This window comes from Tamandua tetradactyla, chromosome 1, assembly GCF_023851605.1.
Source record: "Tamandua tetradactyla isolate mTamTet1 chromosome 1, mTamTet1.pri, whole genome shotgun sequence".
Lineage (NCBI taxonomy): Eukaryota > Metazoa > Chordata > Mammalia > Pilosa > Myrmecophagidae > Tamandua > Tamandua tetradactyla.
Genome location: NC_135327.1, coordinates 199179740 through 199202414, shown reverse-complemented (window position 1 = coordinate 199202414; position 22675 = coordinate 199179740). Strand labels below are relative to the sequence as shown.

The window sequence follows — 22675 nt, the reverse complement described above, 5'->3', positions numbered from 1 at the left end:
GGCAGTCTCAGGGGTGAGCGCTCATTGAATCTTTAACCCACTGAAATCTTGCCTATTCCTCACCATGTCATTAAAAGCGCTCTAACTAAAGTCACCCATCACTTTTGAGTTGCTAATTTCAATTACAGTTCAGCTCCTATCTTATTGGTTTTCTGGGCAGCACTTGATGCTTCTGCTACACCTCATTTCTTATCAAGTGTGTTTCTTCTTTTATTTTAGATCAGTTCTCTGACTCCAGTGTTGTCCCTTTGCTAAACTGTTAAGTCGGGCTTCTGATCCTTGGCTGAGCAACCCCACCATATACGGAGAGCTTAGAAAATATGAATGCTGGAGTTCCAACTCTGGAGGTTCCAACTTAGTGGATTTTGAGTTTAAATTGGGCATCTCTATATTTTAAAGGTTCCTAGAGTGTTTGGAGGCATAGCCAGATCTGAGAACTAATTACTTCTATATTGGGGTTCCTCAGTGTTCTGTTCTATTCTGACTGCATATGATTTGTGTGTTTTTTTGGAGTAAGCATGCCCTGGTACTTGGATTCTACTCTTATGTATAAACTAATAACTCCCCAACTCTGTAGCCCAGACTTTTCTCATGAATTACAGACTGATTATGCAGTTGTTTGTAAGAAATCTTCAATTTGATCTTTCATAGAAAACTCAGATACAAAATATCTATGCAACACACCCTTGGCATGAATTTTTATCTTTCGCTGGATATCTCATCTAAAAGCCAGAAGGGTAAATACAACCATTCCAAATAAACTTCTACTTCTCATTAGTATCTCCTCTTCTATAAAGGCTTGTCTGACCCCTAGTGCCACCACTGGGACTTATGAGCAAAATCACAAGACAGAGGACTGTTGGTACATACAAAGGGACTGTGAGTTCCCTGAGATCAAGGACTGTGTCATATTCATTTCTTATTCTCTGCACTTAGCAAGTATCTGGCACTTGGTCCACACGCAGGGCATATAGAAGGGCAGAACAGTCATTCTTTTACTCTAAAATTACGGATGCTGATTAATGGAACTCCCAGGAAAAACACTGAATCAAAGTGTCCTCATTGTGAGGCAGTGGCAGCTGTAGCGTAGTGGATAAGAAGAAACTTACCCACTCAGGAACCAGCAATTACCTGAGTATGAATCCTGGCTTCAACACTGACGAGTTGAATGATTCAGGTATCACCTTAATCTCTCTGTCTCAGTTTCCTCAAAGGTTAAACAGGCACACAATAGGCACTCAACAAATGCAAGCTAAACAAAGTTCTAATTGTCTGATCCTTAAACCAAATTTCAAACCACCTGCTTATTTCTAACCCATAGAGAAAAATTAAGGATCAAACCATCTCAATTTAATTCACACAAAATCTTCAAAGAAAAATTAACCTTTTAAATTTCAGCAATTAAGGACCAAGAATAAGTCTGTTAACACTGAAATGCTTTTTGAAATGAATAGGCATTTCTTTGGCTTGATCCCTCTATATGCCATGGCTTACTTGTGAGGATATAATCCAGTCTGTGCGGTGTATAATCCAACCATATACTTCATAAAAGTGTATCGATTTGACATGAACATAGAATCAAAAAGCAATCTCAATTCCTCATTCTCCCTTCCACAGGGTGATTGTAAAGACACATGTGAAGTCACATTTGCTTCTCTAATGTATATCCACTGATGTACATGAGGATGTGCATCCATTTGAGGGGTCCCGATGTCCCTGAGTTTAGTTCCAGCTTTGGGCTTCCATAGCTGTAACATATCTCTAATAAAAAACAGGGATTTATCTCCTCTGTATTGCTTCTTGTATCTTTCCAAAGCATTGGGGGATATCAGGATATGATCTATTACATTTAATTGCCATGAGCACGGATAGCATTTTGAGCCTGAGGACATGAATGAGGGTCAAGAGCTAAGTTGGTATGACTATGAGATAGGCACTTCAAGGCACCTTTTCTGTGGATACATGCTAAGTCTGGAGAGCAAGTGTCTTTTGTCTCATTTTCACTGACCACCCACTCAGCCTCTTTATCTTCCAGGCTTCCCTTGCTCAATACACTTAGTCATGACAGAACCTGAGAGTTATTCTTTTTTTTCCAAAAATTAGAAAAAGTTTCTCTTTTATTTTTTGCCCTATTAGATTGGCTAAAACAATTTCCAAACACTCTTTCATATAATTAATTTTTTTAGGGCAAGTGTCCCCGTTTTTCAATTGTCTTCGTGTCACATCTCCCCACCAGATTGTGAATTCTCTGAGGACTCCATGGATGGCTTCCGGTTGATCATCATGTCCCGGGTATCCAGCTCAGGGCTGCCTGGCACAGAGGAGTTGTCATACAATAATAATGGAAAAGACAACCTTGTCAAGTGTTTGTTGTGTGCCAGCCACCATGCTGCGTCACATTAATCTTTGCTGTAACTTTTTGCGGTATATGCTGTTATCTTTTTTTAAGTCAATTTTAACATTTGCATGCTTACTTTTTTTTTAAATTACAAAAGTGGTAGGCTTATAGGAAAAAGCATTCATAAAATATAGTTATCATATACCACCCTATTATTAACACCTTGCATCAGTGTGTTTCATTTGTTACAACTCCATGAATTATTCTTGACACCTCCCTTTTCCTAAACTCCCTCATTCCATAATTTCCAAATCCTGGCAATACGATCTTCAAACTGAGGTTTCTGTCCAATCCTTTTTCTTCATAGTCACTGCTACCACCTTAAACAGAGCCACTATCACCTCTCATCTGAAATATCTTAGTGTCGCATTTCCTGGTTCATTTTTGTACTCGTTCTTCCCCCTGATCACCTGGAACATAACAACCAGTATGATTTAAAAAAAAAAAATCTTAACTGATTGTGCTACTTCTCTCACATTTTTTCAGTAGCTCCAATTGGTCAAGTTTTTGCCTATTAGATAAAATCCATCATGACCTACAAGACCCTGCATGATCTGGCCTCTGCCAACCCCTCTGCTATCATCTCTTTTCAGTCACTACATTCCAGTCACATTTGTTTTCTTACACTTTAGGAATACATGAGCCTCCTCCATATATCTAGGTCTTCACCCAAAACTGCCTGTCAGCCTGGAACTCTCTGCCTGCCATATCTGCTCTGCTCACCCCTGCAAATGCAGTGACTAGCATCATACTCAAGAAATACACACCAAGGGCATACCTGTGAGCCTGAAGTAGTGGCTGGAGATATAGAGACAGCAGACCTAGTCTTTCTGTTCCTTTTCTAAAGAAACTGAACACCTGGTGGGGGAAGAAAGACGACAAACAAATGTAGTTTTTATAACAGAAATAATTTCAGTGGGATTATGCTATGGGATCAAAGGGGGAAGTAATTAATTGAGCTTGGGGAACTCAAAAAGTTTTCTGGAAAAGTTATCCCTGAGTAAGTCTTACAGGATGAGCAGGCACAACTAAGACATTGTTTTCTTTCTTCTCCATGGGTCTATGGAAATGGAATTTGCAAAGACACAGGCTCTGTGGGAGTTTGGTATGTTCATGTAACTTAGTTTATGTAAGTCCATAGGTTAGAGCTGGACCTTAGGGTGTATGTGGGGAAGTGGTAAAGATAGAATTAGAAAGAGACTCAGTGGTTACAACTGAAGAGCCTGTTGTGCTGTTGTTAACAATATGGACTTATCCTAAAGATATGGCTCTTTAAAACTATGAGTTCAGAGGACCTCAAACTTGGATGTGAAGGGGTGTTTTCTGGAGAGTTAGGAAGCAGTGCTGAAACTGTTGGTCACATAGAACCAGAAATCAGGCTCAGCAGTTGATAGACTAGTCAGAACCCTAGAATCACATGCTCCTTCGATTAGTTCTTTTATTAATTCACTTTTTATTTTTGAATGTTTATTTTTAGCCATCATTCTTGTTAATGACTTCATCAAATTCCCTCCCACTTGCCTTCTTTGGCACAAGTACTTCTGACATCTGAGATTATCTGTCAAGGAGAAGAAGGATGGAATAGAATCTGATTTTACTTGGAATGTTTATCTCCACACTTGGTGTTATGTTTTGATGAATTATTCATAAGTTAAGAAATACAAGATGTACAAGCAGATAAATGTACAACACAGACCTAGAAGTATCTGTGAAAGCAAAGGATCCCTGAGAAAATTCTCACATGTAAATCCATAATTACGCCACCAAATAAATTCAGGGTAACAGATTGTTTTGAGAAGTCACAGGAATTTAAAAATATGAATATTGTGCCTTCTTAATCATCTGAACATATTTCACTGGTATTATGAAAGCCAGTTTACAATGGGCATTGCACCTGACTGAAAAAGTGTTGAAGGAAGAGTTCATTAGTTCTCCCCAACCATACATCATGTGTGTCCAATTTTCTAGCCATTGACAAATGATCTTCATAAAATATGATTAAATTGTCCAGGAAGCAAAATTTTTCAAGGTCTAGCCAAAAAATATCAGGAAAGCATGACCAGTTACCCTACCTGCCATGTGCATTTCCAAATGATTATCTATCAGCTGCAATTGATGGATTTCCATGCTGAGGAGGTAAATGTGATTCCAAGACAGCAAGGCAGTATGTGATCAGTGGGGCCTCATGGATGTGTAGGTGGGGAAGGAGGGACAGACAAGAGGGTTGATATCATGGGCAAAAAAGTGAAAGGAAGGAAGGAGGCCAAGCAATGGGAGCTCGGCACATCCAAGAAAGCATTGCAATCCATGTTGAAATCCCTGACGTTATAAATGATTTTTCCCTATACTCACTTAGGAGAGCATGGACATCTAAATACATGGCAATATTTTCTTTCTACAGGAAAACCCAGGTATTTTATGGAAATACAATACCATATATGTGGTTAACATAATGGAGTTATTCCCTGCAACAGTTAAGATTATAAAGGAACTGGAATAAGAAAGAGGGTTTGTTGAGTTGATAATAACCTGTATTGGTTTGCTAAATGCTGATGGAATGTAATACCAGAAATGGAATTGCTTTAAAAAGGGAATTTATTAGGTTACAAGCTTATAGCTCCAAACTAAGGCATCCAGATAAAGACAACTTGACTCAAGAAAAGTCAGTGTCTGTCACATGGGAGTGCACATGGCTGGCATCTGCTGGTCCTTCTTCCAGTTCCTTGCTTCCAGCTTCTGAGGCCAGTGGCTTCCTCTCTAAGCACATGTGGGCCTTCACTGAGCTCCTTTGGGTCACAACTCTGGGTTCAGAGTTGGCATCAGAGATGCTCAGCATCTCATGAGAAGGCATATGGCAACCTCTGTTGGTCTCTGCATCTCCAAAGGTCCATGTCTAGGCATCTGCTCTCTCTGTTGGCACTTCGAGTATCTTCAAATGCCAGTGTCTCTGTTGCCTCTGTGCTTTCTCCAAAATGTTTCCACATTTAAAGAATTCCAGTAAACTAATTAGAACTGACCTTGAATGTGCAGAGTCACATATCCATCTAGTCAAAAGGTCTACACCCACAATTCGGGGTATCACAGCTCCATGGAAGTAATCTAACCAAAAGTTCACATCCACAATTGAGTGGGTCAATCTCCATGGAAACAACCTAATCAAAGGTTTCCACCCTACACAATAGGTCTGGCCCCACAGAATTGGATCAGGATTAAAACATGGGTTTTCTGAGGTACATAATAGTTTCAAACCAGCACAGTACTTGTCTTGGAAACAGCCTTATTAGGAGATATTCACCTTTAGCTGAGTAGGGTGGAACCTCCCCTTTGTAATTCTCATCCACAGTCCCTTTGGACCAACATGGCACTCTTGAATTATTAGGAGCAGAGACGTAACTTCTGTCTGGGGAACTCAGGTTTGACTAATGAGATCGGCAAATTAATTCCATGGGACTGCTGTCTTTAATTTTGAAAAGATGTATTATCCCAGATCCTCAACATTACACCCCATTTATTGCTCTTATAATCCTATACATGTTGATCTGAATCTGACACCAATTAGTCCCTTATAAAAATTCTATGGTTGCCTTGGAATGCTATGATTTTAGAAATGGTATGATTTTATAGTATGTGTGGTGAACATTAAGAGAGGGATATTAGTAATTAAATAACTAAAAAAAAAAAAAAATTGAAGCCAAGATAAGGGGAATGAGGAAGAGGAGGTATAGTCATTCGTTAATTCTTCTGTTATTTTTTGTTAATTTTTGTTATTTTGTTAATTACACACATATAAAATTTTGTCCTAGGGGGTGAAAGGGTAGTTTAGTAGTAGAATTCATACCTGCCATGCAGGAGACCTGGGTTTGATTTCTGGTCCATGCACTTCCCAAACAAACAAACAAACAAAAATTTAACAAACTATGCTACAATAAAAAGAGAGTGAAATGTGACCCTGTCACACAGCATACAAAAAAAAAGTGCCATCCTAAGGAAGATACTAAAAAATGTCAAGTATTTTCTTTTCACTTTCAAGTGAGGGCACAACTTGAGAACAAAGAAAACATATGCACATGGAAAAATTAAGTGACTAACAAAAAGGTAAAGTAGTGGCTGAATGAGTGGTCCCGATAGAAACCGATGAGTATATGAAAGGAAGGGCCTCAACAGTGTGGCTGACATGTCTGCAAAACGTCACGGAAACCATACAACTTGTGCCAGGGACTTAGGTACATAGCCTCAAATGATCAACAACCTGGGATTGTGAGCGTGGCTTCATCTTTGAAATCCTGGTACTTAGAAAAATACGGAAGAAGTAGGAAACATGAAGCAAATATTTACCGAATGAGGGAGCAAACAAATGAGTAAGTAGAATGGTAGGAGGAAGAAGTATTAAAATTCTTCATATAAGTCTCCCTAACAATGTCCTAATCATGAAATCTAAAGGAATTCTTAACCTCATACTTCCTGTCTTTGTTATAATGTTACAAGTTATTGACCATGCTCAGATCTGATGGGCTGTCTTCTTTTTGTGCTTACATTGTTCCTTCTAAATGTCTTACTATGTTTAGCTCTTCTCTTTCCATTATTTGGGATTATATGTGTGTATATAGAAGGAAAGAAAAAGGAAAGAAGAAAGGAAGGAAAAAATGAAGGGAGAAAGGGAAGGAGAAAGGAGGGAGAGAAAAAGCAAACGTTTACAGAGCTCTAGCTATGTAATGGACAGGCCCATTCTCTACAGAATCTTACTGGACTATGTAAAAAAGTGCACAGCCAATTCTAAATACAGATTTATGTGTTACAATAGAAATAAGCACAGGAGACAATTAAGTACAAAGGATCAATAATTCACCTGAAAGGAAGCTTTCCAGAAAACACCACCCAAGCCAAGACCTAAGGATGGGCAGTATGTGCATGAGATGGGATGGGGGACAGTATTCAGCTAAACAGTCAGCATATATAAAAACCCAAAGACAAGAAATTACTGAAAGTGTGGCAAGGCAGAAGAGATAAACACATACCCTATTAGCAAACAATTAGATATGTTATTAAAAGTATGAATAAAGTGCCGTGGAATCACAGAGAGGGGGAGAATTCATTCATGGGTAGACAATGAAGGATAGGGTTGCCACATAATAAGGGCTATGCTTCACAGCAGAGATTATTTGAGTTGTCTTCAAGACTCAGCTGTTTTTTGTCAGTCAGTGAATGAAGATGAAGGTGAGCACATAATTATAAGCAAAGAAACAAAGGCATTGGATTGTTTTACTCCCTACTGAAATTCTATTGAGTGGATTCTATTGAGTTAACTGGTGAGTGTGGTCAGTGAAGACGCAGGAAAGGTATGTTGGCATAAAGCAGAGAATGATTACGACGAACATTGTAAGAAGGGTGAAGTTTATTCTGTGGACAGTGAGGACCCAGGCGAGTGGAAAGGGTTAGTGGAAAGAAAGACTTGAAAGAAGAGAGGAAGAGGCATTTGGGAGGTCTGAGCAACAGGTCAGGGTGAAATGGGTCCTGGGTACCAAGGAAGAAGGAGGTACCATTCACTGAGACAGGAAACACTGAGATGGAGAAGAAAGGTTTGCGCATGGCATTGTGGGGAGGCAGTGTGAACAATGAAGAAAGGGAGGAAGCCCATTTGAGAAATTTGTTACATAAGGCAGAGGGAAAAGTAAACTTGCTGTTCAGAATATTCCTCAGCCAGGTAAGCAGACTGTCTTAAATTATATGTAATGACATTGTAGTCTAGAGAGTTTTAACTGGGGCACTGTGACGGTCAGATTCATGTTTCAACTTGGCCAGGTAGTGGTGCCCAGTGGTGCTTGGGCAAGTGCTGGCCTGTCTGTTGCTGTGAGGACATTTCATGTACTTAAATCATGACCACGTTGGCTGCCTCCACAGTTGATGGCATTTGCAATCTGCAATGAGTGATGTTTAATCTAATCACTGGAAAACTTTTAAGGAGGATTCAGAAGAAACAATAACTCTTTCTGCTTCAGCCAGCCAGCCTCTCCTGAGAGTTCTTTGAGGACCTTCATTGGAGCTGCCATCTCATGGCCTGCCTTACAGATCTTGGACTCTTACATCCCCATGGTTGCGAGAGATACCTTTATAAATTTTATATTTACAGATATCTCTTGCTGATTCTGTTTTTCTAGAGAACCCTAGCTAATACAGCACTTTTTTCAGTTGCGCGTTCTAAGAGACTTTCCTAGAGTCTGTGGCAAGACTTTCCTCTCAGAGTTGATAGAAAATGGCAATTCTAGTAAAAATTCTACTTCTTTTCTGGAAATGCATTTCTGTCTAATATCATCTAATTGAGCATAAACCTTTTCCCTGAACTCCAGACTCATATATTCACTTGATTACCCAATGGTGTCTCAAACTTTACTCCCAAACTGGCAATTCAATTACAAGCCATTATCTCTAAACCCTCACCATCCACTCCCTGCTTTATTTTTTCCTTACAACTTGTCACCGTCTAACATAAAATGCATTTTATTGATTTATCTCATTGCTTTTCTCTGTCTCTCCCATTAGAATATACACTTAATGAAGGCAAGAATTTTGTCCTTTATGTTCCCTGTTTTATCCATAGTGTTTAAAATAGTGTCTGGTACCTGGCATGGAGTTTGCACTCAATCAATATGCACTGAATGAGTGAATGACCATGAAGAACATCGTTAATTTTATTTCTAATATAAATTGTTATTACTGTAATTCTATATAAAGTCTGGGTAATGAATAGATTATCTCCTATTCTTCCCTGAGTCAAATGAGGATCTGTCCTCAAATGAGGCAAACTTCCCATTTTATTTCACTAAATTTACACTTTTACTTGTGTAGAATCTGTGCTGTTTTACCAATCTTCCTAAAAATCAAATTGTATTAGTGTATGAATACAGGTATAGACATGATTCTATGCAAAATTCATCTAAAGGCTGTTTACAGTTTCTGCTTGTATGACCAGCATGGCTGGCATGATTTACTTTTAGAGTGTAGAAATTTTATGGGGCAAGAATGGGGGCTTAGACTCTTGTTTTATTTATACAGATGTTTAAAAGTAGATATTTACTGGTGCAAGCATTATTATCAGTCTACTGCAAGGACAGGTTAAAGAACTATATATCACTGCCAAATGAAGCAGTAATAATGGTGGCTCCCAGGATAGAGGCAGTCTTCTTCTGGAGTCGGATCCTGAGGTGCAGGGGAACTACTGAAATTCACTGTCTTTCTATTGCCAGCACCTTGAAGGGGGCGGGCACTTCAAACTCTGGCAATTTGAGCCAACCCCTGGGAGCTAAATGCTAAAAGAAGAGGCAGGAGAAGTCTCCTGGAAGATCTGTCTCCAAAATACAGGATATAAACAGGGCCTTTGTCCATATTTACTTCTCAGAGACTCTCAAATAGCCTCGTTAAAGAACAGAGGTACAGAGCTTCTAATTACCTGCCTCAGCTTGAGTCCCACATAACCGAAAACCCTGAACCTTTATGGTGATTTTAAAAACACGACCACAAGTTTTTGATGCTCCTCCCTTCAAGAGGTGGAGCCTTGACTCTGTGACTCGCTTCTAGAAATAAAGTGGGAATGATGGAGCACAACTTGGGAGGTTAGACCATAAAAGAGATACCATGACTTTTGTTTTAGTCGGTCTCGCTATCTCTCTGATCACTCACTCTGGAGAAAGCCTGATGACACGTCAGGAGGAGAGGCTTGCTGCATGGCTAGGAAATGCGGTGTCCTACAGCCCCAGTCAAACTTCCTAGGTCTGCAGTCCCAGCCAGCATCTGGACTGTAAGCTCATGAGAGACCCTGAGCCAGAACCTCTCAGCTGTATCCCTTCTGAATTCCTTTCCCACAAAAACCACGAGATCATAAATATTGGTTGTTTTAAGCCACTGGGTTTGGGAGCAATGTGTTATGTAGCAATAGATACCTAATTCAATCTTCAAGTGTGGATAATGCTGTATTTTAAATACATAATGATTCTGTTAAACAAAATCATCCTGAGTACAAAGGAATTTTATTTATTCATCTTTTTATTTATTTATTTATGTTTTACATGAGCAGGCACCCATGTGAGTGGTTCACATTGCATGGGAAATTAGGAAGACTGTTAAAGAGCCAGCAGGGGAACACTTTGTGTCATTTAAAGTAAACCCATAAAAGGTAAAGGCATAGCTGTGATTGAGTTAATAAATTCTGGGTCTATCCCATCAACTCAAACTAAAGATGACAGCATATAATGGTTGGTTTCTTCTATCAGTCTTTGACCTATTTCCCAAGCCAATCTGACATTGTAACTATAATTCCTAATACTTTTTTTAAAAAAAACTAAGGCTTGTTGGTGTTTTGGTTGTAAATGTAATTGATGATAGTTTTGAATAACTGGAAGAATATATAGAAAGAATAAAGTAGAAATTATTATTTAATCATAATCTCACATCCAGAGATAGCCATTATGGTAGGGTCACTATGCTTTTTTCTTCCTATTATTATTAACTTAGTATTTAAAATATTTGAACTCTGTATGTAGTTTTAGATTTTATTTTCCTAATTCTTTCAAAGCATTGTATAAAGAGATTTTCTTACATTATCAAAATACTTCCAAAACATGGTATTAACTATGATATAATATTTTATTATATGGGCATATCTCAAATACCAAAGGCAGATTACAGAATTTTAATTTAATTATAATTGTCTCATAGCATCGCATTTACATTAGTGATTTCATTTAGTCAATTTGCTTCATTGACACATTATTATACTTATGTAAATATCCACTATCGATATTCAATTCTTATTTTTTAGAACTGAAATTACTGGGTTGAATATTGAAGAATTTTTTCTGGTCACTCAGTATCTCTGAGGAATTTTTCATATCCATTAAAAGGGGATATGAAATTATTTACAAATTTTCACTGATACATGCCACTGAATTGTTATCATGGTGTCTAAATCTTTGTATGCATAAAATGGGCGAGTGAGAACCCTATCCAAGTCCTGTTTACTTTCCACTACACCCAGCTACCATGTTGTTCCAATTGATTTGTCATTAAAAGTCTTTTTAAAGGTTAAACTGTCATCTCTCAAGTCACTGCAATGCAAGCCCTGATCTGAGCAAAAAGAGCAACTACTGAGCCACACCCTACTCTGGCTCTAATTCATTTCCCAACTGTGAGACTTCTAGAAAGATGAGCTCAAACCAGGTCCCTCTTCCCTCCTCAATGGTCCATCTGCCTGCACTCATCTGGAAGCAGCTTTCAGAATCTAGTACTGTACACACCGCTAGTGCAAATTACAAGTTGATAGCTCCAATCTCCCTTGCAAATCTGTCTAAACATGCTTTCCTCCACTACTGATCTCCCTACTCTACTACTTAACACAGACCCACTAATATGGCTTGTCTTTCAAATTTTGCCTGATGTTGACCCAGAAAAATAACAAAGTCAGGGCTGCTGCTAATCAACAGAGGAACAGGGTCATATCAATACTGTTTTCCAGGAAAAAGCAGAAAAACAGAAAAGATTTTTTCATATTCATATTTTCTTTCCCTCAAAAATAGTGTCTTTTGCTTTAGCCCTGTCAAATTGGAGAATTTAGGAGAGCTGAAAAATACCTAGGCACTGGGAATTCCCCTTTCCACTTCACTTCTACTCTAATATATACATAATTAAATTTGAATTAGGAAAAAGTAATACTCTTTCAGCACAGGAAGATTTCTTTTTGCTTTGATTCTACAGAGGCAGAGATACTTCCAAGTGGAGAAATCCAACCTAAAAATGCTGAGCGAGCACCTCCTCTTTGGGACATATACTTTCAATTTAGACTTTGCCATCATTCATGTCAAATGGTTATATAAAGCCTCAAATTTCTGCAATAATTAAATATCTAAGATTTATCTCATACCCTTGAGAAGCTGATAAGCATGGACCTTGAATCCAGACAGGTTCCACCATTACTAATTCCAATCTTGGATGTATTATTTAAGCTTTCTGAGCCTTGGTCTCCTCTCCTATAAATGTGAATCACAGAAATTAGCTCATAGACTTGCAGCAAGATAAATTTGTATATAAAACATCTAGTGTCAAGCCTGAAACATTAAATGCTAGCTCTACTCTCTGTATGTAATGAAATGATATATACCAAATAATCCTCGGCATTGTATGCCCTGTACCAGGAAGATTGTACAGATAGATCACTCTTGACTGAAAGTAAAAAGACTTATAGAATTGATTCAGGAAGGAAATGGGCCTGGATGTCCTGGTCAGATTTAGACAGGCCAATACGAAGTGAAGAGTGATGAGGAAGCAAAGAAAAGAGAAAAGTCCTCTTTCAAAGAGAAATGGTGTATTGTTGAAATAAAGAAGTTTCAGGAATAACTATGAAATCAGGAAGTCCCTTTTTGAGCAAATTGCAGTGAGGGATATCGTATTCACAGATCCTGGCACCAATTCACTTTTTTCAGGGCTGTCAACAGTAAGCTTACAGGTCTTATTGCGTGGACTCATATGGTCCTTACATCTCCTGCTTTATAGGGTAGCTGCTGGAACATCAGAGAGCTGCACCTCCTGTGGCGGGCATTGTGGGAGTCCTGCCAATGTCCCAGAATTCTTCACTAGGACACAATGACAATGGGTCAGGCCCACAAACATCTGGTCTACCACTCCACTCTACTTCTCTGGAGAAGTGAGAAATCAGGCGTTTGCAACCTTTCCTCTGATCTTTGCTCTCAGCCATCTCCTATCCTCACATGCTAGATCATTTTAAAAATGATTCAGAACATAGAACCCAAATATTTATTTCCAGATAACCGGAGCAGAAACATGTAGTTTTCCTAAGAACTGACTAGGCATCACATCAAATTGGGAGAAATTGTATATGGACAGAAAACTCCAGCAGACTGACTTCTCTTCTATAATAAGTAACTTGCATGCATAGCAACAGCACTAAATTTTCCTTGAATAATCTGGCTGAATTGTATATTGATGGAAAATTGTTTCCCTCTTAAGTCAGTGTTTATGGAATTGTATTCTAAAGCAACCTGGGAAAGTTTGTACACTGACAGGCCCTGAGAATGATCTTGTATCATGATGCAAATGTTCTATTCATCAAGGAGGAGCCCTCCAAGGAGATAATATATATATATATTTTAATTATTCTTTATTTTTGCTCATTTGATATATCTACTCAATATTCTCATCCCCAGACTCTCCCTTTCTAGAACTTTAAATTGCTTAGGAAATTTATTCTTTTATGAAAGAAGGGATTAAAAGAAATGCCCTTCACCAAAACATCAAGAGTACTTTAATATGAAACATAACGTAAGGGGAAAAGTAAGCCAGGCATTAGAAGGGGCTCACACTATGTATGTGTGGACTTTGGCAAGTGACATCAAAGGCTTGGGCTACAATCCCCTTCTGTATAAAATAAGGAGATTAGCTGTCATCTGTACTCAATTTCTTCCATCTGTAAAATGGGGCCATTGGTATCAAATTTAGAGAGTTATCATGAGAACCTAATGAGAGAAATCTGTATCTAGCATTTAGACCAATCCTTGGAACACACTATGCTATAAATAATAATGATAATACTAGTAGCTATTATGTGCTTGTTATAGATAGTAGTAAATTAAAAAATTACCTTACTTGTGTATTAAAAGAAAAAATAAGTCCATGGCAAAATTGTGAGAACAATACCTCACTTCCCCTTTTTCATTTACTTTCAGTCTCCCTTATGTTAATAGCTCTTTATCTTGGAGCTATGCAAAATTCCAAGCAGAATCAAAATAGGGCAAAAGTATTCACTCAGCTCATTCATATTACCTTGTCAAACATTACACCTTCAAGTTATACTTGCATTTTCAAAGAGACCTAAACAGAGATAGAATATGTAACTCTCTAATGTGGAATCTGAAGTATTATTAGTAGGAAGTTGTTTTTTTTGTTTTGTTTTATTAAGTATAAGCAGCTTCTCATTTCCTTAAATCACAGAAAACAATCAGCCTCTTTGCTGGGCCTGAGTGTGGAATGTGAAAATACTACAAAACATGTTTGAAAGAGACAGAAAAAGAAGAGCATTTCTTCTGAAATTAACAGGTGTTTCTAGACTATTCTATAAGGAATAGTGATCAAAGTTGAGTTCTAGAGTAAGCAGATAATCAGCTTCCAAGTTTGCATTTAAGGCAACAAACCACATCCATCTTTAGAGATTGCCCAACAAACTTGTTAAGTGTTTGGTTTCAGCAGGAATTAGTGGCCATAAAATTGAGAGGAGAAGGGTACAGCTGGATTAGAAGAGAGAGCTCAGTGTATACCAAAGCACTCCCTTGGCTCTATACTGGACCCCAAACCCCATTTTTATATTTTTCACTAAACCTTGGGCTCTCTGGCTCTCAGATGACTCTGGATAATTTTCAACAACTGAGAGACATTTGAAAGAGAATTGGAGTATGTAGAACTCTGATGCAACTGCTTTGGACACTTTGATATTGCTTTGGTGTGTACATTTCTCATGGTGTGTTTGCCCAGTTGGGCAGTTACAATGTTTGACTTGTCCCAAAGTTTCCATTGATACATAAAAATGTCTCACCTGCCTCACTTATATATTTACTAAATTTTGAAGAGAAAATTACCCGGCAGAGGTTGAATGAATTAGTTCGGATAGAGAAGTATGATAATGTCTGTGGTGTGTATCTGTAGTGTGTATAATGTGCTTCTGTGTGGATGTGTATATATCATTTAAAGGTTGGAGTAGTGCTAGTTCCTGCAACAGCACATATTCCAAAATTGGAAGATAAAGATTTGCATAGTTCCTGTACAAGGGTGACACAGATTCATGAAGTGCTCTATATTTCTGTAGAATGTCAACTTCTACTAAGAAGAAAAAATGGAGTTAGAAAAATTGTCACTTGGCATCCATTATAATAATAATCGACTCAGCCAAGAATCATTAATGGATGCTAAAACGTGTAGGTGAAAATTTGATGAAGAAAAAGATTAATATAGTCTCAAAGAAGGTGCACACAAATTGCTTGTTAATTTCAAAGGAAAAATAGCAGCATTACAGTGGAGCAACCTTACAGACACCCCCTTAAACAGGAGACGAAATTTAACATCTCCCACAGGACAAACCAACATAATGAACCTCCCGAAATGATGCGTTGAGAAGGACACAACCATATCATTTCTATGGGATTCCTGCCAAAAATTTAATCAAGAGTAAACAAATCATATTGATAGGTATTCTACATAATAACTGGCCTGCACTCTTCAATAATATAAAGGTCATGAAAGACAAAGAAAGACTGAGGAAATGTTACAGATGAAAGATGAAATAGACATAAAAGTTAAATACAATGGGTGGTCCTGAATTGGATTGTGAAACAGGAGTAACAAGAGTTACCTAGTACACCAATGGAACAATTGAAATTTGAATATTGATGTGGATTAGATAATAATATAACATCAGTGTTTAATATCTTAATTTTGATAACTGTATTGTGGCTCTGTAAGAAAATGTCCTCCTCTCAGTAAATACAAAATGAAGAATTTACAGTAGAAGGGTATGTTTTCCACAACTTATTCTCAAATTGTTAAGGAAAAAAGATTATACAAACACAAACACACGAGAGTAATTAATGCATGTGTCAAATGTAAACAACTGGTAATCTGGGTAAAGGAAGTAAGGAAGTTCATTGTACTATTCTTCCCACTTTTCTGTAAATTTGAAATTCTTTCAAACTAAAAAGTTATAATACAAAGGTAGAAGTGTGGGCTAGACAGATGATGGCATATGTGGGGAACACCTTCTCCCCATAAGCATAACACCTATCCCTTATACTATGTCATGGACAAATACAGCACCTTGAAAATTGTTGAGAACCATCAACAATGAGTCTAACATTCTAAGCTTCATTATGTCTATACATTCTAGTTGTAACTTTAAAAAAATATTTTTATTAATAAAACAACATACAAACACACAAGCATACAAACATTCCTTACATGGTAAACAATCAACAGCTCACAATATCATCACATAGTTGTGTATTTATCGCCATGATCATTTTTTTAAACATGGGCATCACTCCAGATAAAGAAGTAAAAAAGAAAAAAGAAAAAATTCATACATATCATACCCTTCACCGCTCTCTCTCACCGACCACTAGTATTTTCATCTACCCAATTTATTTTAACCTTTGTTCCCCTTATTAATTGTTAGTTTTTATCCATATTTTTTACTTATCTGTCCATACCCTAGTTAAAAGGAGCATCAGACACAAGGTTTTCACAGTCACATTGTAAAAGCTATATCATTATACAGTCATTTTCAAGAAACAAGGCTATTGGAACATAGCTCTATAGCTCAGGTACTTCCCTCCAGCCACTCCAATACACCATAACTCCAAAGGGGATATCTATATAGTGTGTAAGAATAACCTCCAGGATAACCTCTCGACTTTGAAATCTCCCAGCCACTGACGCTTTATTTTGTATCATTTCTCTCTTCCCCTTTTTGGTCAAGAACATTTACTCAATCCCTTGATGCAGGTCCCATCTCATTCCAGGATTTCCATCCCACATTGCCAGGGAGGTTTCCACCCCTGGGAGTCATGTCCCAGTAGAGGGAGAAGGCAGTGATTTACTTGCCCTTTCATCTTAGAGAGAGAGGACATACCAGCAACAAAAGAGGGGGTGGCTCTTAGGCCTAATTTTAAGTAGGCTTCGCCTATCTTTTGCAGTAATAAGCTTCATAGGGGCAACCATTAAGATCCAAGGCTCAGCCTATTGATTTGGCTGTCCCCACTGCTTGCTAGAATATCTGAAATTCTCCAAATGGGGAAGTTGAATATTGTCCCCTTTATCCTTATCCTCCCAAGGGGACTTTGCAAATGCTTCTTTATTCACTGTTCAAATTTCTCTGGGATTTATTGGGACACACACTAGCCTGAACAAACCAACAAAATCTCATGCCCTATTGAAGATTCCCGTGCACTTATTGTGTTAACTAAACTGAACATACAAGTTAAATTAGGAAATGTACTACCCAAAATATAAATTTTCCACCAAATAAACATCTCTTCTTTTAGCCTCACACAAAGTTGACGCTTTAGAACATGGATGATATCATCTTTTATCCAGTCTTCTGACACACCTTAGTCCTATCCAGGTCAGCTTCATTCATGGCTCTACTTGATGTCTGATCTAGATATAATTTGACTTGAGATTTTGTAAAATCCTGGCCTTTTTGAACTTTGCTTCTGACAGTTTATAAAATTGCATAATTGCCAAAATGCTGAGGGATAGATGTCTAAATCATCATTTGTTGATTCAATTTCTTCATCTACCAATTAGGGATAATCATACTTGACACACCTAACCAAGAATGGGGCAGTAACACTGTCCTACTTCCTGATACCATGTGGTGGAGGAGCGAGGGAAGGCAAGTGATGGGGAGAAATAGGGGGGCTTTTCATCTTTCCTTTAGTGACTGTCTGATCTCTGCTTATGTTCCTCTCTTCCCCATGGGACCTGACACATGGGTTCATTCCACCTCTCCCTGGCCCTCAGGTAAAATGGACAGTCATAATGCTGGAAGATGGCTTTCACAAATGCTTCTGACCTGACACAATACAACACACTCTTTGCTGCCTACAAATCAGAGAACACATTCTCTTTCCACAGAGAGGGTTGATATAAAACTTACTTTCTGTCAGAATAAAAACAAGTGCATTCGATTAAACCATATGTGATAGTTTGAAACTGTTGTGTACCAGAAAACCCATGCTCTTTAATCCTCATTCAATACTGCTGGATGGAATCTTTTTGATTGTTTCCATGGAGATGTGCCTCTACCCACTCAAGGTGGGGTTGCTTACTGGAGCCCTTTAAGAGGGAACCATTTTGGAAAACACTTGAGAGTCAATAGAGGCCACATAGCCAGAGACCTGTGGAGATGCAGAAGGAAAACAGCCCCCAGGAAGCCTTATGAAATGAGGAGAGAAAGCTAGCAGATGCCATGCACCCTCCCAGCTGAGTGACAAAGCCCAAATTTCATCAGTCCTTTCTTTGTAGTTAAGGTATTTTTCTCTGGATACCTTAATTTGGACATTTTCAGACTTAAAACTATAAACTTACAATTTAATAAATGCCCTTTTTTAAAAGTCATTCCATTTCTGGTATATTGCATTCCATATACAGCTTACAAACTAAATACTACAGAGAATAATCTATGAGAAACATAATCAACAACAAAATTTGGATGGAGCCGAAATATAAAAGGTCTTGAATACCACACTGAGACTTTGTTTGGTAGGCAGAGAGGAATTCCTGAGGGCTTCTAAACAGGGGAGGGTTACTGTACTCTCTGAGCTTCCACTGACTATATACTTGATTTCTTTTGGATTCCCTGCAGCACTGGCTTGGTTCTTCCCAGAACCAAGGGGGTTCCCAATAAATACCATCTAATTGCACTGAAATGAATTTAAAAAGCTACTAAATTGTTTTACTTATTTAGTCCTACAACCTAATATGAAAAAAGTTTAATTTAAAGAGAAGCTGGGCATTAGAGTTAGCTTTTATTTTCAGTTCCACCTGAGGTTTCCAGCCTGGACAGCTCACTTAACCTCTTCAAGGTAAGTATCTCACATTAAAAAATCAGATGCAATAGTACAACCTCCACAGGAGGTTAGAAGGACAGTTGTTTTTCTTTCAGTTAATGGAAAAATATTCTTTGATACATAAAGGATCTGTATATAAAATAAACATTTTTCAAAGCTTAATTCTTCTTTTAGTATGCAACTAATATGATTTGGGATAGAAATTTTAGATTTCATAATACTTCTCAAGGTATGTATTTCATATTCAATTGAATGCAGGAGGATTAAGATGTTTCAAGCCAATTAGCAATGGATCCTGAAAGTTATCTGGATCCTTTGGCACTTGTTGATGGACCAACTGATATGCATCATATATCATTGGTGCAGGTTATTAGTTGGTTCACTAATTTGAATTTGTAGCTCTTAGGATGGTGTCAGCACAGCCTAGAGCAGACACCCTTCCTCTTCACCAACAAGGAAAGTCCTAGCAATTTGAAGACTGTACCTTGGGGGAGCTAGAGGCTACTTGACAGCTTTCTAACCTGTGTCTTGCTCTTGAGATAACCATCCAAGCAGAATTCTCTTTCCCAAGGCTTCATGGCCTCAGGCCTGGAAAAGTTGAGGAAGAGGGAATGCAAAGGCCTTCTGGCATAAAAGTAAATGGAAAGGAAAGGACCCGACCTTTCTTATGGGAGTTACAACTAAACATTCTGGTCTCAGTTAAATTCCCTGGTGAATAAAAAACATGGTCCTAATCCTTCACTGAAGAATTGTCAAACCATGATGTTGGGCAGGACTTTAGGACCTTCCTAGCACAGTGCTTCTCACGATACTCGATAACAGTGCAATGCCTTGTAAGTAATTTCCTACTAGTAATGATCCAGTCTGGTGCTGTAAATAAGTTGTTTTTAAAAAATAAATCAGAGCGGATTAAGGCCTATCTCTGTAATAGAATCACTCTCATTTCCTTGCATTTCAATTTAATTTCTTGAGTGGGGTGGAGTTTCAGTGAGCACATGAGAATCACATGACAATGAGTTTTTCATGCAAATATTGGCTGTCATGCATGTGGAGGCAGCAATTTGGCTGGAATTTACAGATTAGAGTAAGGTAGGGAGGAAATTAACATGCATTGAGTACCTACCATGGGTGAGGCACTGCCCTTGATACTTTATATTTGTTGTCTTATTTAATACCCAAAATAATACTATGAGACAGTTCTTACTATTATCCCCATTTTATTGAGATGACTCTTGAAAGGTTTAGTGAGTTGCCCAAAGTCGTATACATGCAAAGTGAGAGAACGAGGATTTGGAAGAAGTATATCTGGTTCTTGAATATATATTCTTTTCATTATACTCACTATCTGTTGCAGGATTCCCCTCTATAGGATCTCAAATAATTGGATATCAGTTCTATTTGGATATCTCAAATAAAAGAAAAAGTACAATTCTCGGAGATAATGCAATCCATCTTTTAAACAGTATTGATAGAAATGTTGGACTTATTTTGAGCTAAAGCAAGCTCTTTTTCTATTCCTTCAGTTAATCCAAGTTAAGCTGTCTTGAGCCATTCTTGAGGTAGTCGATCTCTGTTTCCATACCACAATCCTTGTTTAAGGACAACCTTCCAGGGTGAAAAGTTTCCATTTTTTCAACCATTCCTCAGTCCTCAAGGTTTCCAAGATCTTCAGCTTGTCCTAGTTGGGCATTCTCTAGAGCATCACTATCCAAGTATTCTCTTGGTTGTAAAAGAAATGCTCTGTATCTCGCTGCCTAAAAATCGAGCCAGTAGTCCTCATAGCTATTAAGTGTTTGAAATTAGGCTATTGCAACAGAGGAATTTTAATTTAATTTAATTTTAACTAATTAAAATTTAAATAGTCAGATGTGTTTAGTGGCTACTTTATTGGGCAGCACAACCATAAAGTTCCCCAGGAATGAACAAATTTCTTTTAAAAATATGACTCTTGGACCTGAACATAGGTGTCACTGTACTTGTGCTAATGTAGACTGATACCGCATTAGCTTTCCTAGTGACCACGATGCCCAGGTGACATATCTTGCACTTAGAACTCATTAAAATCTCTTTGACTTTATCACATCTGTTGCTGTAAAGTCACCTGTCCCATTCTTACTTAACTTCCCCAGACAACATTGCCGGGGCTACAAAATAGGACTTAAATGAGGGAAATAACTGGTACAGGTGGGGACAGTTGCCTGAATTGTATTGACACTTTCAAACTTCCCTCAGTGAGCAGTGACTGGGATTCCCACAAGTAATGCTAGTTTTCAACCAGTAACCAAACAGCAATTCTCGAAAAGCAAGTACTGCCTCAAAAGAGATGGCATATAATGTGTCAGGGAAGATAACATCAATCATGGCTAGTTTCACTATCTATTGGACAGGAATAGAATACAGATGCATACATCAAGGCCACATATCAATAAGCTGGACCGGAAGTAGGGGTGTTAGCCAGGTAGGGGACACAGGCCTTCTGAGAACAAAGTCATGGGAGACAGTGAAGGGGATCTGCCATGCTAAGTGAATGGCTGTTTCAGCCAACAGCCCTGGAGAAAATTCTGGACCAGAGGGTCTTCCCATCACTACAAAAGGATGGTCAGGACTGGTTAAGAGGGCAGATTCCAACAGAGGACACATGTGTGATTTTGTCTTTTATCACAGTGCACTCAAAAAGACTGCCAGAGGCAACAGAATCAGGCTTCTAAGCAGTTGTGCATTTAGTGAAGCCTGCTGAATTTCTAGCACCGTGCTAAGTATGTGATGGAGACACAACATCAGAAGTTTTCCTGTGTGTGCATGTTTGTGTATGTGTGTGTATTTAGTAACATACATGCACAGTAGCTTTGGGACATAGACACCTTTGTGTTTCTTTGTGCACCACTCCATTTGTGCTTGACCCTTGTGCCCCTAAAATTCACCCATTTCCAAAAACGTATGCTCAGAGAATGAAGATCTGGTTATAAAAGCATAAAAAAGGCAGCAGTGAGCTTTTTCAACTGAAGAGTTTTCCTTTAATTGAGGTCTGACTTGAGGAGGGACAGAAGGGTATTACTAGAGAAAAATGGCTGTCACTTTTAAAAAGATTCTTTGATTAGTAAAAATTCTTCCCTCAAATTCTCAGCTTCCTAAAGTTTCTACTTTAGGAGGAGTTTCTACTCTGTCTACTTCTCTCCATATTTATTTCGAAATATCTCTCTTGCTCTCACTCTTGCTTCCCTCCAATCTGTAAGTAGGTGCTCTTTATACTATAGACAGTGGTCAGATTAATCTTTTAAACGTATAACTTGCATGTTGTCATTCCTCTGTTTAAACACTTCAGAACCTTTCTGTTACCCTTAGGATAAATATTCCAACCCCAGCACCCTCTACAAAGTGGTTGGTGCCACCACCTTCTCAGCTTCATCTCACCCACTCTCCTTTCCCTATTTTTTTACTCCAGCCAAGCAGCCTTCTTTCATCCTCCCTCCTACCCTAGAGGATTGCACAGGCTGTTCTTTTGCATAGGCAACTCTTCCCTGTCTCCCATCCCTGCCCCTTCACCTAGTGAGCACATACTCACACTTAATATGCCAACTTCTATGTCCCTTTTTCAGGGAAGCTGTCCTAACAAAACCTTCTATCCCATCCCAGATGAGTTCAGATCTCACAGGTC

At 38.3% G+C, this 22675-nt stretch overlaps 1 protein-coding gene, 1 long non-coding RNA gene and 1 other non-coding gene across 3 annotated transcripts in view; 2 read left to right on the top strand and 1 right to left on the bottom strand.

The window, feature by feature from the left end:
- The window catches only part of DPP6 (dipeptidyl peptidase like 6), a 919284-nt gene that overhangs the window by 845700 nt on the left and 50909 nt on the right, over nt 1-22675 (bottom strand). The gene's annotated exons all lie outside the window — the stretch shown is intronic.
- LOC143674771 (uncharacterized) overlaps nt 1-22675 on the top strand; it is a 154856-nt gene that overhangs the window by 103699 nt on the left and 28482 nt on the right. The gene's annotated exons all lie outside the window — the stretch shown is intronic.
- On the top strand, nt 15155-15256 carry LOC143653612 (U6 spliceosomal RNA). The gene has a single exon (XR_013161400.1). It is a non-coding gene; the product is annotated as a U6 spliceosomal RNA (small nuclear RNA).